Source organism: Dermacentor albipictus, unplaced genomic scaffold (genome assembly GCF_038994185.2).
Source record: "Dermacentor albipictus isolate Rhodes 1998 colony unplaced genomic scaffold, USDA_Dalb.pri_finalv2 scaffold_12, whole genome shotgun sequence".
NCBI classification, from domain to species: Eukaryota; Metazoa; Arthropoda; class Arachnida; order Ixodida; family Ixodidae; genus Dermacentor; species Dermacentor albipictus.
This window is the reverse complement of record NW_027225566.1, coordinates 15276159-15293427: the sequence shown is the minus strand read 5'-3', so window position 1 is coordinate 15293427 and position 17269 is coordinate 15276159.

Genomic DNA, 17269 nt, shown 5'->3' with positions numbered 1-17269 from the left:
GAAAACCGCCTGCGCTTGCCCGAATACCGGACGCGCTAAACGTCTCTAATGACTGCCGTTCCGCCCCCTCTGCCGCCAAAGTTGGGGGCTGGCCCCCAAGCTGCAAGTCGGTCTGCAGCATCCGACCACCTTAACGCGAATCTAACAAGGTCATCGAGCAGCTCAGACGTTGACGACATGGATTCTGACAGTGGGTATACCAAGGTCACAAATTGTCGGTTGAAGAGGAAACTTCGTAGGACATCAAGCGTAGGGGAGCTTAACTACATTAAGCCGCCCTCGCAGCAAGCGTACACAATTGCCTACATTCCTGTCGCTGCAAGAGGCAATCTCAATTTCCCCAATAGGAAAATTCTCACTGCCGATCTCGAGAGGCTGGCTGCAGGGCAAATCACAGAGGTCCGAATTATTCCCAGAAGGAACATACTTAATGTTTATGTGACAACACGAACCATCCTCGACACTGTGAAAGCTGTCACTCAGCTAGGAAACATACCTTTCCGCTCATTCATCGTACATGGAGGCAGCACGACCGCCGGTGGTGCTACGATGTGGATACCGATATTGATATTGGCTATCTAGCAACGGCCAGTTACTCACAAGTTCGATCGCTGGTTTCCGGTGCACTCTTCCACTGGATACGCGTGGCGGGTCTATCGGCCATGATTCCGAGGCCAGGAAATTCGGCGAAACACTTCCTGCCACAGTTTGCCCGGATCAAAGCCGTCACCAAATCTACAACCAAAAAAGACACGTCATTCTCATATTCGGCTCACCACAGCGCAACCGCAACAGCATCAACAGCACGACCAGCAGGATCCTTACAGCCAAGCAATACGCACTGGACAGTCAGAGAGCACGGAGGTACAGACAGTATGACAAGATCACACTGGTCATTTATGACTCTCCAGTTTCTCGCAAGTTCAATCGCAGGTTTCCGGTGCACTGTTCCACTGAATACACGCAGAGAGCCTATCGTCCATGCTTCCGAGGCCAGCAAATTTCGTGAAACTCTTCCGGCCACAGTTTGCCCGGTTCAAAGCCGTCACCAAATCAACAACTAAGAAAGGCAGGCCATTCGCATCTTCGCCTAATCACAACGCAACCACTAATGCATCGACAGCGCGTGGAGCGGGATGCTTAGAGCCAAGCAATACGCCCTGGACCGTCAGAGAGCACAGAGGCACAGTCAGGTCGACAGGCTCACACTTGTCTTTTTTGACTCTCCAGTTACTCGCCACTTCCATTGCTTGTTTTCGGTGCACTGTTCCACTGGATACGCGTGGAGAGCTTATCATCCATGCTTCCAAGGCCGGCAAATTCGGCGAAACACTTCCCGCCACAGTTTGCCCCGATCAATGCCGTCACCAAATCTACAATTAAAAAAGACACGCGATTCGCATTTCGGCTCACCACAGCGCAACCACGAATGCATCGATAGCGCGGGAAGCAGGACACTTACATCCAAGCAATACGCACTGGACAGTCAGAGAGCACGGAGGCCCAGACATGACCACAGGATCACACTTCTCTTTAGTGACTCTGCAGTTACTCGCATGTTCGATCGCTGGTTTCCGGTGCACTCTTCCCCTGGATACGCGCGGAGAGCCTATCGCCCATGATTCCGAGGCCAGCCAATTCGGCGAAACACTTCCTGCCACAGTTTGCCCGCATCAAAGCCGGCACCAAGTCTACAACTATGAAAGACACGCCTTTCGCATCTTCGGCTCATCACAGCGCTACCGCGACACCATCGACAGTGAGAGCAGCAGGACGCTCACAGCCAAGCAATGCGCGCTGGTCAGTCAGAGAGCACGAAGGCAAAGGCAGCACGACAGGATCACACTGGTCATATTTGGCTCTGCAGTTTCTCGCAAGTTCGATCGCTGGTTTCCGGTGCACTCTTCCACTGGATACGCGTGGAGAGCCCATCGGCCATGATTCCCAGGTCAGCAAATTCGGCGAAACACTTCCTGCCACAGTTTGCCGGGATCAAAACTGTCACCAAATCTAGAAATAAAAAAGATACGTCATTCGCATCTTCGTCTCACCACAGCGCAACCGCGACAGCATCGACAGCACAAGCAGCAGGACCCTTAGATTCAAGCAATACGCACTGGACAGTCAGAGAGCACGGAGGCACAGACAGGATGACAGGATCACACTGGTCTTTTATGACTCTCCAGTTTCTCGCAAATTCAATGGCTGGTTTCCACTGAATACGCGCAGATAGCCTATCGTCCATGCTTCCGAGGCTGGCAAATTTGGCAAAGCACTTCCCTCAACAGTTTGCCCGGATCAATGCCGTCACCACGTGTACAACTAAGAAAGACACGCCATTCGCATCTTCGGCTCATCACAGCGCTTCCGAGACAGCATCGACAGCGCGAGCAGCGGGATGCTTACAATGAAGCGTTACGCACTGGACAGTCGGAAAACACAGAGGCACAGACAGGTCGACAGGCTCACACTTGTCTTTTTTGACTCTCCAGTTACTCGCCACCTCCATGGCTTGTTTTCGGTGCACTGTTCCACTAGATACGCGTGGAGAGCTTATCATCCATGCTTCCGAGGCCGGCAGACTCGGTGAAACTCATGCTGACACATTTTGCATGGATCAAAGCCCTCAGCAAATCTACAACTAAAAAAGACACGCCATTCGCATCTTCGGCTCACCACAGCGCAACCGCGACAGCATCAACAGCACGAGTAGCAAGACGCGTACAACCAAGCAATACCAACTGGACAGTCAGAAAGCACGGAGGCCCAGACATGACGACAGGATCAAACTGGTCTTTTTTGACTCTCCAGTTTCTTGCAAGTTCGATCGCTGGTTTCCGGTTCACTGTTCCACTGGATACGCGTAGAGAGCCTATCGTCCATGCTTCTAAGGCTGGCAAACTCGGCGAAAACCTTCCTGCCACAGTTTGCCCGGATCAATGCCGTAACCAAATCTACAACTAAGACACGCCATTCGCATCTTCGGCTCATCACAGCGCTACCTCGACAGAATCGATAGCGCTGGCAGCGGGACGCTTACAGCCAAGCAATACGCACTGAACAGCCGGAGAACACGGAGGCACACACAGTTCGACAGGCTCACAATTGTCTTTTTTGCCTCTGCAGTTACTCGCCATATCCATCGCTAGTTTCTGGTGCACTGTTTCACTGGTAACGCCTGGTGAGGCTATCGTCCATGCTTCCGAGGCCAGCAAATTCGGTGAAATTCTTCCTGCCACAGCTTGCCCGGATCAAAGCCGTCACCAAATCTAAAAGTAAGAAACACACGCCACTCACATCTTCGACTCACCGCCGCGAAACCACGAGATCATCGGCAGCGCGAGCAGCTGAACGCTTACAGCCAAACAATACTCACTGGACAGTCCGAGAACACGGAGGCACAGACTGTTCGACAGGCTCACACTTGTCTTTTTTCACGCTGTAGTTACTCGCTAGTTCCATCGCTTGTTTCCGGTGCACTGTTCCACTGGATACGCGTGGAGAGCTTATCAGCCATGCTTCCGAGGCCGGCAGATTCGGTGAAACTCTTCCTGCCACATTTTGCATGGATCAAAGCCATCACCAAGTCTACAACTAAGAAAGACACGTCGTTTGCATCTTCGGCTCACCACTGCACAACCACGAATGCATCGATAGCGTGGGCAGCGGGACGCTTACAGCCGACACACGCACTGGACAGTCGGGGAGCACGGAGGCACAGACTGTTCGACAGGCTCACAATTGTCTTTTTTGCCTTTGCAGTTACTCGGTATTTCCATCGCTGGTTTCTGGCGCACTTTTTCACTGGATACGCCTGGTAAGCCTATCGTCCATGCTTCCGACGCCAGCAAATTCGGTGAAACTCTTGCTGCCACAGTTTGCCCGGATCAAAGCCGTCACCAAATCTAAAACTAAGAAACACAGGCCATTCACATCTACGACTCACCACAGCGCAACGGCGACATCATGGGCAGCGCGAGCAGCTGAACGCTTACAGTCAAACAATACGCACTAGACAGTCGGAGAACACGGAGGCACAGACAGTTCTACAGGCTCACACTTGTCTTTTTGACGCTGCAGTTACTTAGTTACTCGCTACTTCCATCGCTGTTTTGCGGTGCACTGTTTCACTTGATACGCATGGAGAGCCTACGGTCTGTGCTTCCGAGGCGGGCAAATTCACCGAACCTCTTCCCGCCAAGATTTGCAAGGATCAAAGCTGTCATCAAATCTACAACAAAGAAACACAAGCCATTCGAATCTTCGGCTCAACACGGTGCAACCGTGACTACATCGACAGCGCGGGCAGCGGGACGCTTACAGCCAAGCAATACGCACTGGAGAGTCAGAGAGCACGGAGGCACAGACAGCACTACAGGCTCACACTTGTCTTTTTGACGCTGCAGTTACTCAGTTACTCGCTACTTCCATCCCTCGTTTCCGGTGCCCTGTTTCTCTGGATACGCATGGAGAGCCTATCGTCCATGCTTCCAAGGCCCGCAAATTTGGCGAAATTGTCCCGGACACATTTTGCATGTATAAAAGCCGTCGCCAAATCTACAACTAAGAAAGACACGCAATTCGCATCTTCAGCTCTCCACAGCGCAACCGCGACATCATCGACTGCGCGAGCAGGAGGACGCTTACAGCCATACAATATGCCCTGGATAGTCAGTGAGCACGTAGGCACAGACATGACGACAGGATCACGCTGTTCTTTTTTTAACTCAGCAGTTAGTTGCAAGTTCGATCGCTGGTTTCCCGTGCACTCTTTCATTGGATACGCGTGGACAGCCTATCGTTCATGCTTCCCAGGCCACCAATTCGGCGAAACATTTCCTGCCACTGTTTGCCCATATCAAAGCCGTCACCAAATCTACAACGTCGAAAAACACGCCATTCGCATCTTCGGCTCACCAAAGTGCAGCCACGAAAACATCGACAGCGCGAGCAGCGGGACGCTTACAGCCAAGCTATACGCACTGGACAGTTCGAGAGCACGCTGGCAATGACAGGACGGCAAGATCACATTTGACTTTTTTGACGCCGCAGTTACTGGCGATTTCCATCGCTGGTTTCCGGTGCACTGTTTCAATGGATACGCATGGAGAGCCTATCGTCCATGCTTCCGAGGCCGGCCGATTCGGCGAAACTCTTCCTGCCGCATTTTGCATGGATCAAAGCCGTCACCAAATCTACAACTAAGAAAGACACGCCATTCGCATCTTCGTCTCATCACAGCGCTACCGCGACAGCATCGACAGCGTGAGCAGTGGGACGCTTACAGCCAAGCAAAATGCACTGCACAGTCTGAGAGACCGGAGGCACAGACAGTTCAACAGGCTCACACTTGTCTTTTTTGACGCTGCAGTTGCTCGCTACTTCCATCGCGGGTTTCCTGTGGCCTGTTTTATTGGATACGCGTGGAGAGCCTATGGTCTGTGCTCTTCCTGCAACATTTTGCATGGATCATAGCCCAGTCAAAAAAACCCTCTAGACGTTTTTGACGGAACGACAGCATTTCTGTGTGCAACGACAAGATTCTTGTTTGCAACGATAGAATTCCTGTTTGCTGCTTTCCGTCACCGACAGAAATGCTGTTTGCAACGATAAAATTCATGTTTGCTGCTTTCCGTCACCGACAGAAATGCTGTTTGCAACGATAGAATTCCTGTTCGCAGCCTTCCTACACCGATAGCAATGCTGTTTGCAACGACAGCATTCGTGTTTGCTGCCTTTCGTCACCGACAGCAATGCTATTTGCAACGATAGAATTCCTGTTTGCAGCCTTCCGTCACCATCAGTACTGCTGTTTGCACGGCCGTCTATAGCTGATGCCACTGACGGAGCGTCAATATGGCGGCCGCGACTAGATGATCACTGTAACATACGCGTCGCCGAAGCAACGCATGTTAGGTTATGCGCGCGTTTATAAAGGCATCATGTGACACCAAACCCCAAGTATTCGAAAAATTGTATCCGCATGAGGGATCGATGCTAGCGAATTTGTGTTGCAAGTCATTAATGACGAAGGAAAGATGTCGCGATTGGTTGCCGAGGCGTCGTGCTCTTTTAAGCTCGTTCCGGCCTTGATTGTAAACGCTTGAAACAGTCGTACACGCGTGTCTTGCTTCATGGCAATAAGGAGTCTACGCGTGTATGCACGTATCAGAAAAGTTGCTTCGTCAGTTGGCCTGCATGCGGGTGCACTTCGGACGATTGAAGCTGTGCGGCAACTAATGCGATCGAGCACCGGTCGAGACTACATCATATGCACGTACAGTCGATGTTATCGGAAGCGTATCAATGTTTCGTTCCGTGGGAATCAATCACCGTAGTGAGATTGTATTATGTTTGTCTTTGAGTCTACGCGTGTATGCACGTATCAGAAAAGTTGCTTCGTTAGTTATCTTGCATGCGGGTGCACTTCGGAAGATTGAAGCTGTGCGGCAACTAATGCGATCGAGCACCGGTCGAGACTACATCATATGCACGTACAGTCGGTGTTATCGGAAGCGTATCAATGTTTCGTTCCGTGGAAATCAATCACCGTAGTGAGATTGTACTATGTTTGTCTTTGACTGCGTACGGAGCTGTCGCGCCAAGTCGGCGTGTGCGGCGGCAGCACATTGAAGCTATCTTGCAGATAGCGTTTTGCCTGCGGCCCTTTCCCTTCTTTAAGAAATGAATACAAATTTCACTTCAATTTCTGAAGAAGCAAGTTTTATTTTTCTGAGGAAAAACCAAACATTATATATGCGGTTCAAATTCAAGAGACCCCACTGAGCTGTGTAGTTGTGAATGCTACAAATGCAAAAATGCTGTGAACAAGAACAGCGTACAACCAACCTGTCACTTAGAAAATGCACACATACTACTAATGCCTAAATGAGCTGCCAGAGTAGAAAAACTAGTATATTTAAACTACAACCAGCCTTTATGTAATACACTCAGTGTAACTTTAGGCACAGGGCAACACATGTAACAAACACAGAAACTAGTCAATTTTCAAATGGCCATTTAATATATAGGCTGCACTAATGAACCACATCAGGATGTTAAAAATGATGGGTAATCAGATCCCGTGTACAACACTTTGTACAAAAAATTACATAAAGCTTTGGAGGCTACAGAGAGAACAATATAGAACAGATTTAGCAAAAAGAAGTAAGAAGAAATGGAAGTACAGTAATAAAGAGCAGATCAATATCTTATAGCGACCATATAATAATTGATACTTGCAGCTAGAGGAGCACGACAGTTCACATGATACAACATAGGTGCAGCTCACCCGTCCTAAGTAACAGGACAGACAAAATAAGTCCAGCATTACAGAATGGGAGTAACACAAATGCAACCATACAGAGAAGTTTACATTGCACAAAGACATGGAATTTTTGGGTGCAGACTTAGCTTGGTTTATGTAAAGCATGAGTGAATGGAGACCTTAGGAAAGTCTGCGTCCCATATACTTTATAATGGCCGAACAATCGCACCTCTGTAATTGAGCAGAGAATCAACTTCCTTCTCATTCAGCTTGCTCTTATGGTCATGTCTTCCTAGGACACTTGTACACCAGTGCTGTCCAATGCTAGCAAAACTAACAGGTCCTACAGGGCATTCAAGGCCAAGCCCTTCGAACATGTCTGGGACTACCTCGAAATTCTTCAACCATAACAACAATTGCCACCACGAGAGACCACCCAACAATGACCCATGTAGCCATCGACACACTCCAGGCGCATGTTCGCCATATATCTAGAGTCCCTGACCACCATCTCGCTCGCTTGCCTGAGAAAAAACCCAAGACAGTGTTTTCCAGATCAGTTGCAGCTAAACAGCACTCTTTGTCATTGAGGCACTCGCCCGCAACAAGAACGCCATCCCCTCTGTGGTGCTTGAAAAAGCCTCCCGTGTACCTTGCTGTTCCAGAAATAGTGACGAAAGCTAGCATGACTGCCACGGCTCTGAAGCAAATCACATTGGAACTTTTGCATTGTTCATACGCTAACCAAATCAATGTTTACATGGACGGTTCCGTCTCGGAAAATTCGACAGGCGCCATTGTTATACCGTCTCAGTCAGTTGTCACCAAGTTTAAGGCTTCACACGTAACGATATCTACAGGTTCCAAACTGGCTGCTCTTCGCGCTGCTGTTGAACACATTGAAAAAGAACCACCTAACAAACGGGCAATATTTTGTTATTCGAAAGCAGCTCTCCAGAGCTTGCGAGGTTTACGACGTGGCAATTATGAAAACCTGGTGTCTAAAATCAACGAAACTTGCCATTGTGGTTCTGAACGAGGACATGATATCATCTTTCAGTGGCTGCGAGGACATTGTGGCATCGTTGGTAATCACCTCGCCGATTACGCTGCCGGATGTGCGCAGGCTGGCGCACCATCACTCCTTATACCTTTATCGAGAGTAGACGCTGCAAGAGAGCTTGTCTGTCTCGCTCGTACCATCATGTTAAGTTACTGGTATACACCACAGAACTTTGAGTGTCATTTATACAGTCTCGGCCCATCACTGAAACTTCAATTACCAGCAAACCTTTCACGATGTGACGCAACACTGCTGTGTCGGCTGTGGGTAGGAGTAGCATTCACTAACTCCTACAGCTATCATACTGGAATGGCGAACTCACCTATGTGCACTAAGTGCAAGTGTGAAGAGACCATCAGTCATCTTCTGTGTCCACTGTTCTTGCTTTGATAAACAGTGTCAGACTCTCTAGTGTGCCTTGAATAGATTGGACAACAGGCCATTTACAGAAGCAAAGATCTTGGGAGCCTGGCCTCACAGTTCATTAGTCCATAAAGCAGTTCGAGCACTTCTTCACTACCTGAAGCCAACAGACTTGAATGCCCGATCATAGACATCCTGCACCTAACTTAGTGGGTGTGAAAGTGCAGTGTAGAGTCATGTTCTCTCTAACTCCTCATTCCCCACCCCATGCGTAGTAGCAAACTGAACTCAGTCTGGTCAACCTCCCTGCTCTTTTTCCCTTCTCTTTCTCTCTACTATGGTCATGCACATTTTCATGATAAGTTGTAGAACAGTTGCAGAGTGCAACATTCATGTCACTATGCAAATTATGGTTCACTGCCAATCTGTACACTTGGCAGGTACTGGAGCCAAAGCACTGCAGTGATCTTGCCTATGCAGCAAGCACGCGTATATACATTAGCCACTCTGGACAAGTATTTTCTTAAGCCAACCACTACACTGAAACATTGCACCCTTAGCACTATGTCTACCTTTGTTTCTTGAAAATGTTAATCAACACTAGCTGTTGACCTGTGTTCATTAACAAAGCTAGCAAAGGCACCAAATTTCTCTGTTGTGCCCGTTGTGAAGCCAGTGTGGAGATTACCGTGACTGGATGTATAAACTGCTGCAAAACCAATGCACTCGACAGCATCAAGGTCATCGTTTGGGGTGCCAACGATGCTTGCAAAGCATCTGACTAAGATGACTAAGGCAACATCTCTGGAAGCTCCACCGGGAATGTTGCTGTGGGTAGACCAGAGAGATTTCGTAGCCGAGCTTAGGTTTAATAAAGGTGTGTGATGTTCAAAAACTTGTTTTTCAGAACGATACGAGTCAACCTAAATTTGAATTATAATTTTCATTTCTTGGTGAGTTCAATATACAGGAGTCGAACTATATTTGTGTTCAACATATTTTCAAGTAAATATGGTATATAGACATATAGTATTCACACAAGCTCTGTAACCACTTTTCACACACAGTTTTATCCAGTAAAGGACATCATAAACTCTTTCCCTAATGCTTCTAATAATATGCAACATTTACTACAGCGTCCAGATTCAAATCAGCAGTTGAGGCTAGATGCACTAACAAGTTCAGCTTCGTCAGACACACTAATGTACACATTGGCTAGAACAATGGTACACATAGATAGCAGCTGTAGACTGGAGAAGCAGCTGTAGAAGGCATCAACAACAGTGCCGAAGTGTTCATAGCTGGCACATACAAGCACTGCAGCTAGAACAGCATATGTTTATGCCATACATGTTCCTCATTCATTACAGACGTGAAAAAGTTTTACCACATTGTACACAAGTCAATGCATACGAAAAAAGTGCTTGTAAAAATGACAATGTCACTGTCTAGCACTGTGCAGAATAGCCAGCAAGTGAAGCACATTGCTAAGAATCATATGACTTAGTATTGCAACCATACACAGTTGCAGTAAAACTTCCCCTTGAGCTAGTTGTCAAGACATAATTGAAGGTACCATGAAAAAGCAAACAAAAGGAAAAATATGTGGTGCATAGGTAGCAAACAGCATGTGCAAAACATAGCTATCATAAGTCATTACAAGCTAGTGCACATTAAAAAGGGCCACTAAAGTGAAAGAATAAATCAGTTTAGACTAATAAAGCATTGTTTGAGAACCCTGAAGGCAGTCATTTCAAAATATTATTTTATTAGATGAGAAAATTAAGGTTGAAGTATCAGTATTTGAATTTCATGCCGAAACCTCGACGCCAATACGTCAGTGTGACATCAGGGATTCCAAAGTATATGTTTTCACATCTGGGCTGCGTTGGCTGAGTAAAGGTTCCCGAAACTTGCCATATTTAATATTTGGTTCATTTAGAACACGATGTAGTCAATCTGTACTGCTATATAATTAAGTAGGCTATAGAAGATGCCAGCAAAATTCATGTCACAGTGACCAGTTGCGGGAACTTCAAGGAGGCGTTGCCACGCATCTTTCATTCTCGCCCTGTTCTGCCTTACCAGGCGTGTTATCATGGTAAGAGTGGTGTTTTCAGTGTCGTAGAAAGGTAGTTTACTGATGCAGAAGAAATCATTTTTCTCTTTAGCGTCCCCTTAAAAGTACACAAATAAAAGTGAATTTGGATCGCTGCTACGAACAATACACTTTTTTACAGTAAAAATGGCTCCAATAGGAGTCATGCCTCTTGGTTTACTGCCAAGCATCTGTATCCTAGCAAGTCGAGGCTCACAAATGCATGCTGCAGAAATGCAGCAATACTTATGTTTTCTTTTTTTAATATTTATTTTAACATGCTCCCTCACTGTCATTTATACCCCTGTTACACTAGATGTTTTAATGTCACTCAAAGTGAACAGCATTAGCATCAAATGACATTACTTGGCTGCTACACAACGACACTTAACGCGATTAGAATCAAATTACTTTCGCAATCGAATGAGTTTGAAAAACTCAGTGCCTTTTACTTGGCATCTCCACCATAAGGGGCAAATTTGAAATTTAGGGGCCTTAGTTCACATGTCCAAGTTACATGGACGTGTAAACTGGACGGTGTTGATATGTGCTTGTCTCTATGTGGTGCCAGTCTCTGGCCTGTTCCCCTACAAGGTCGGGGTGTAGGTGGCTGTATTGAAGCAAAGCTTTCTCTGACTTTCCTACTGCTGTTGCTGCGGCTACTGCTGTCTGCCACACCGTGGCGTTAGGGCATGGTTCAGAGCGTGTGTATACATGACAGCGGCGAGTCAGAGAGAAGAGGGAAAGAGGAAACTCGTTTGGACCCCACCATGTTGGATGTGCACAATGCCCTCTGAAGCTCTCTGGGCATTGCCACACCAGTCCCTTGACAGCTGTAATTATCCGTGGTCCCCCTCAAAAGCAGTGCAACTAACGTGCAAGTCCAGAGGGGACATCGAACTGTAGAGAGCAAGGAGAAGAGGCAGTTTCCATACAAGGAGATGGGGGGAAGGCGACGTGAGAAGGCAAGGAAACCCTACTACTATACGACAGTGGTTGAAGGGAAACTGAATAAGCTTAAGTTCAAGCTATGGTACACGTATCTGCTATTTCTGAAAAATAAACACCGTGCAAATATCTCAAGTGGACAAATTTCACAAGGCGTGCCAGAAGCAGAGGTGCTATAATTAAACTGCACCACAGGGCCCAAGCAACACTATGGAAGTAGTTGACTGTAAAATCAGCACTTCTGTGCCCACCGTGGTAGCTTTATGGTTACGGCATTGCTAGAGCTCGTGCATTTGATTTAGACCGCGGCAGCCGCATTTTGATGGGGGTGAAATAGAAAACGCACATGCACTTAGATTTCGGGACACATTAAAGAACATCATGGTGTCGAAATTAATCTGGTGTCCGCCACTACGGTGTGCCTCATAATCCCATTGTGGTTTTGGCACGTATAGGCCCGTAATACAATTCAAGTTTAATACTTCTGCCATGATGCAATGTGCCATCTGAGGCAATGACAATGCTCAGCCCTCTCAGAGGTTATGAAATATGGTGCACAACAATGCCTCAAGCAAACACATCTCGCTGTGTGTTCTGTGTACTACATACATATGCAGACAAACAGCAGTGATGAATGCAAGGTAATGTTTAACATCAACTCACAACTCTCGTGTTAAGCTATACGTTGAAGAAATTAAGGTTTCGCTGCCAACATCACCAGTAGTTATCGTCAATCAAAGCAACCAGCAGAGAAAGCTTCACTTATGTCGATTCCCACAGTGCATGAGATCTGCATATTTTTTGTTTCTCTTTGGTTTTCGATGATGTCGTGTGGGTTGATTAGGCGTTACTTGAAAGGACCAACTGGTAGACAAATGCAAGTCATCGTTCAGCGGTGCCATGTCACTCATATCATTTTTGTTCAATTTATCGGCTCACTGCTAAGCTGGCTAAGCCTTGTCTTGGCTGTGGTGAGATTCTGAAATAGAAGTTTTATGTTCGCGTCATTTCAGTGAAGCAATGCTCCATATTTATTTTAAAATAGATAGACTCTTCAGACGCTCACATACACCTTGTTCTATTCTTGCAAAGTATTTTTGGAATGAGTGCTGCCGATATCATGACTGAATAACACTTAATCTTTCTTGTGTAGCACCACAATGGGTTGAATGGCATTTCTTGCACTGAATGACATTCAAATCTAATGACATTAAAATTACCACTGTAACAAAGGTATTAAGACAGCATCCAGCCATTGTCTATTAAAACTTTCATGCAAGTGGCATTGCATAACGCAACAGCAGCAAAGCTGACAAAGGGCATTTTGAATTTAGTTTCAAGCAGCTGCTTTTGTCTACTGAAGCAGCAAAGATATGCTGGCTTTGCCGAGGCTGAGAGCACAAGCGACATGTGGTTAGAAACCTTCTCCAAAGAGTGGAACACCCAGTGGATATAAAGCAATAGCTAAGGCCACTCACACCTGCAATCAAGTGTTGTCTTGTGCTCCTTTCACACCCTTTCGCAGCATCGATTCATATTAGCCATGGTCACTGGATGGGGAAGTCACCTTCAATCAACCTGCCAGTTTGAGCCCTAAAGCTATCGTTCATTTTGTGAGCAGATGCTTCTTAAGCGCAGTCAAGATATTGTCACGTGGTGGTGACGTTGAATAACACAGTAGCAATACTGTGAACGACAAAACTAACTTTTATTGGGCGAACTTGTGCCCACAAAACAGGCTACACTTATAGCACAACGATAGTGGCGAACACGCTCGGCGATCGTCGAAAATCTGATCAGCGGGTCAAGCGCGTCGGCTTTTATACAGCAATCATCGAATGTTCCAGATTAAACGTTGGGACCCGCATGCCTTCTAAAATGTTCTACACCATTCGTGTCAAGCGATGAAATCAGATAACACAACGTTCGGCGACAACAGACAGCGGATAGAAGCATCGATAACTTTCCAGAAACTTCGGATACATGCAGGCGCATCCCGCGCTGTGCGATAACAATTGTTCGGCGGCAAAACTTGTCGCCCGATAAAGACAAGTACACGTGTCAATACCCCCTCTTAAAAAGCATCGACCCGATGCTGCAAACAAACGAAAGTAATAAGTAAGCACTCATAGCAATGTAAAAAGCAAAATAAGGAAAGTTCGTTAGCGTCCGTAAAATTGTTTAAGACGCAACACGTGGACCACTTCAGGTCGTGCGCGACGTCACTGTGAATGCGAAATGCCGTCTGGCACGACCTCATAGTCCAGTGCGCCAATACGTCGGATTACCTTGTAGGGTCCGAAATAGCATCGCAATAGTTTCTCACTCAGTCCTCGTCGGCGTATCGGGGTCCATACCCAAACACGGTCGCCGGGCTGGTACTCGACGAAGCGTCGTCGGAGGTTGTAGTGTCGGCTGTCGGTCCTCTGCTGGTTCTTGATTCGCAGGCGGGCGAGCTGTCGGGCTTCTTTGGCGCGCTGGAGATAGGTAGCGACGTCAAGATTCTCTTCGTCCGTTACGTGCGGCAGCATGGCGTCGAGCGTCGTCGTCGGGTTCCTGCCGTAAACCAACTTGAACGGCGTGATCTGTGTTGTTTCTTGCACCGCCGTGTTGTAAGCGAATGTTACGTACGGCAGGACGGCATCCCAGGTCTTGTGTTCGACGTCGACGTACATTGCCAGCATGTCGGCGAGGGTCTTATTCAGCCGCTCCGTAAGGCCATTCGTCTGTGGGTGGCAGGCAGTTGTGCTCCTGTGCCTTGTCTCACTGTATTGCAGAATGGCCTGGGTGAGCTCCGCTGTAAAGGCCGTTCCTCTGTCGGTGATGAGGATTTCTGGGGCGCCATGTTGCAGCAAGATGTTTTCAACAAAGAATTTCGCTACTTCGGCGGCGCTACCTTTCGGCAGTGCTTTAGTTTCAGCGAAGCGGGTGAGGTAGTCCGTCGCCACGACGATCCACTTATTTCCGGTTGTTGACGTCGGAAAGGGTCCCAACAAGTCCATCCCGATCTGCTGGAATGGTCGGGAAGGAGGCTCGATTGGCTGTAGTAATCCGGCTGGTCTTGTCGGTGGTGTCTTGCGTCGCTGACAGTCTCGGCATGTTCTGACATAACGGGGGACGTCGGCGGTCAGGCGCGGCCAATAATACCTTTCCTGTATCCTCGACAGCGTCCGAGAGAATCCAAGGTGCTCAGCGGTTGGATCGTCGTGTAGGGCGTGCAATACTTCAGGACGCAGTCCTGACGGGACAACAAGAAGATAGTTGGCGCGCACTGGTGAGTTCTTCTTTACGAGTAGGTTGTTTTGAAGCGAGAACGAAGATAATCCTCCCCATATAGTCAGGTTGAAGCCCCCAATCAAGATCAAGGCCTTGCAACTTGATCAGAGTTGATGGTCCCTTGATACCGCAGACAGGTTCCTTACGCTGTGCTGCTTCAACCATTCCTTTGAGCACACCACTGTGAGTCCTGTCAGGGGCGTTCTGGCTGTTGAAAGGCTACTTCATTGTGCCTGCAGGCAAAGCATCATTTGCACTAAGCATCAGAATGATATCTGCATTTAGAATGTTCAGTTGGTCACTGCAGTGAACATATGAAAGATTTTAAAACACTTCCGAGTAAAACATTTCACAGATAGCCCTTATGCGAAATTTATGGCATCTCTCAGCAGCGCAGAAGTGGTGAAAAGTTGCGATGTTGCAATACTGCACCCACCACTAAGTGGAGGAACCTGCCTAGGACAGTACAAGACTTGTGGATTGCGTGAGTCATGCAAGATAGCTCTAACATTTCCCGGGTTCATTTTTGACTTTGACTAAAGAGGTAATGAAATAGAATTTTTGGGTACCAGCTAGAAACAAAAGATGCAAGTATTCTTTCTTGCACATATATATCGCGAAACAAAAGCAACCGGCATGAGCAGCACTTTATCCACAACCTATTTTGCGAGATTTTCCATCAGTATGCAGTTACTGTTAAAGTCAGATATGATTGATCCAACTACACTATGCATTTTCATGCACAGAAACGAGCGCTTACCATTTTTAGCCGTTTATGATCGTGACAAGTTTCTTTGAAACAACTTACAGTTGCACAACGTCCTGAACTACACATAATTAAGGCATGAATTAACACTGTCAATGACAGTGCACTGTAATGTTTGGAGAGGCCCATGAGCATTGCCGATTAAAATTTAAATTTTGACAATACACAATCACTCCAGTGCAAGTGGTCTTGTTAGGGCTATTTGGCATGGCTCACAATTACTGCAAGTCTTGGATGGTCCTAGGCGGGTTCTTTCAGCTTTGTGATGGGTACATTCCTACAATATGGTGTGCCAATTTTGTGTAAGGTATATAACGCCATTGCCCTGCAGTTTCTGTTCGAAGAGAAATATACAGGTAAGCTTCTGTGGCTTGGACCACAGCTGTGAACAGCAGCATAGCTGTGCATGCACAAAAAAGAAGCCTGCGCAAAGATTTCACAGAAGCAGATGACAGCAAATCATGTTACTACCCAAGCCACAGTGCAAGGAGTGCCAAATACTATTTAGAAAAACGCATGTCTGAATGGCAAAAAATCCTAAAGCTGTCAAAGGCCAAGAAAAACAGCACTACACACCGCTGCTGTGTGTAATGCATAATGAATTTGTGCTTGCCTTTTATGCTACTGACCTTGAATGAGAAACAACACTCGCCCTATGGCAACACTAAAGTCAGTGTCTCCTTACTTTTTTTTCTTTCCACCATACAGCAGATTTTTTGCCAGTTTTTCAAAGCTAGAAAAAAATTGCACTGAAAAATTATGCATGTGAGCTGAACTGCCATAATTTAGTCCAAGCTTCAAATAGTTTCGCTGTTTTGCATGTTTGTATTGCTGTTTTCGAGATTTATAAGTACAGCAGTCAGCCAAATTGGAAAAGCTTTCTGTACTTCTTTTGCAGTATCCTGCTAAGGACACCTTCTGCACAAACTTGTCATCACATGCAGGCACACCCCTTAGCTGCTGTCTGCCAACGACAAGCGCGACATCATTAAGGTACTAAAATTGTCTGATTTGCAACAAAGGTTAAAAGTAATTAGTGGGAAAATGACTGAGGGTTAGTGACCACATAATTGCAGTATAGAATAGTATAAAGAGTATGCAGTCAATATAAGGTACATCAGGCATAGTCAGCCAAGGCTGCTAATGCACCAAACAAAAGAAAGAGCAGTATGGTACGGGGGTAGCTTTGTTAATTACTACAAACCTTGCTGTTAATGTTAAATACCCCTATTGAAAAATTTGTATGAGAAATAGTACGAGATGTATGCATGTCGCACAGATTTGACGAGAAATAGAACGAGATGGATGCATGTCGCACAGATTTGACGAGAAAGGAACGATATGAAATGCATATTGAACGAACTCGCAGAGAAAACGGGCGAGATCTGTATGATGTGCTACGCAGACATTTACGAAGTGCACGAGATTTATGCGATGTGCGATATGAATGCATAGAGCTTGAATGACATGTGTGCGTTGAGTTGTGTA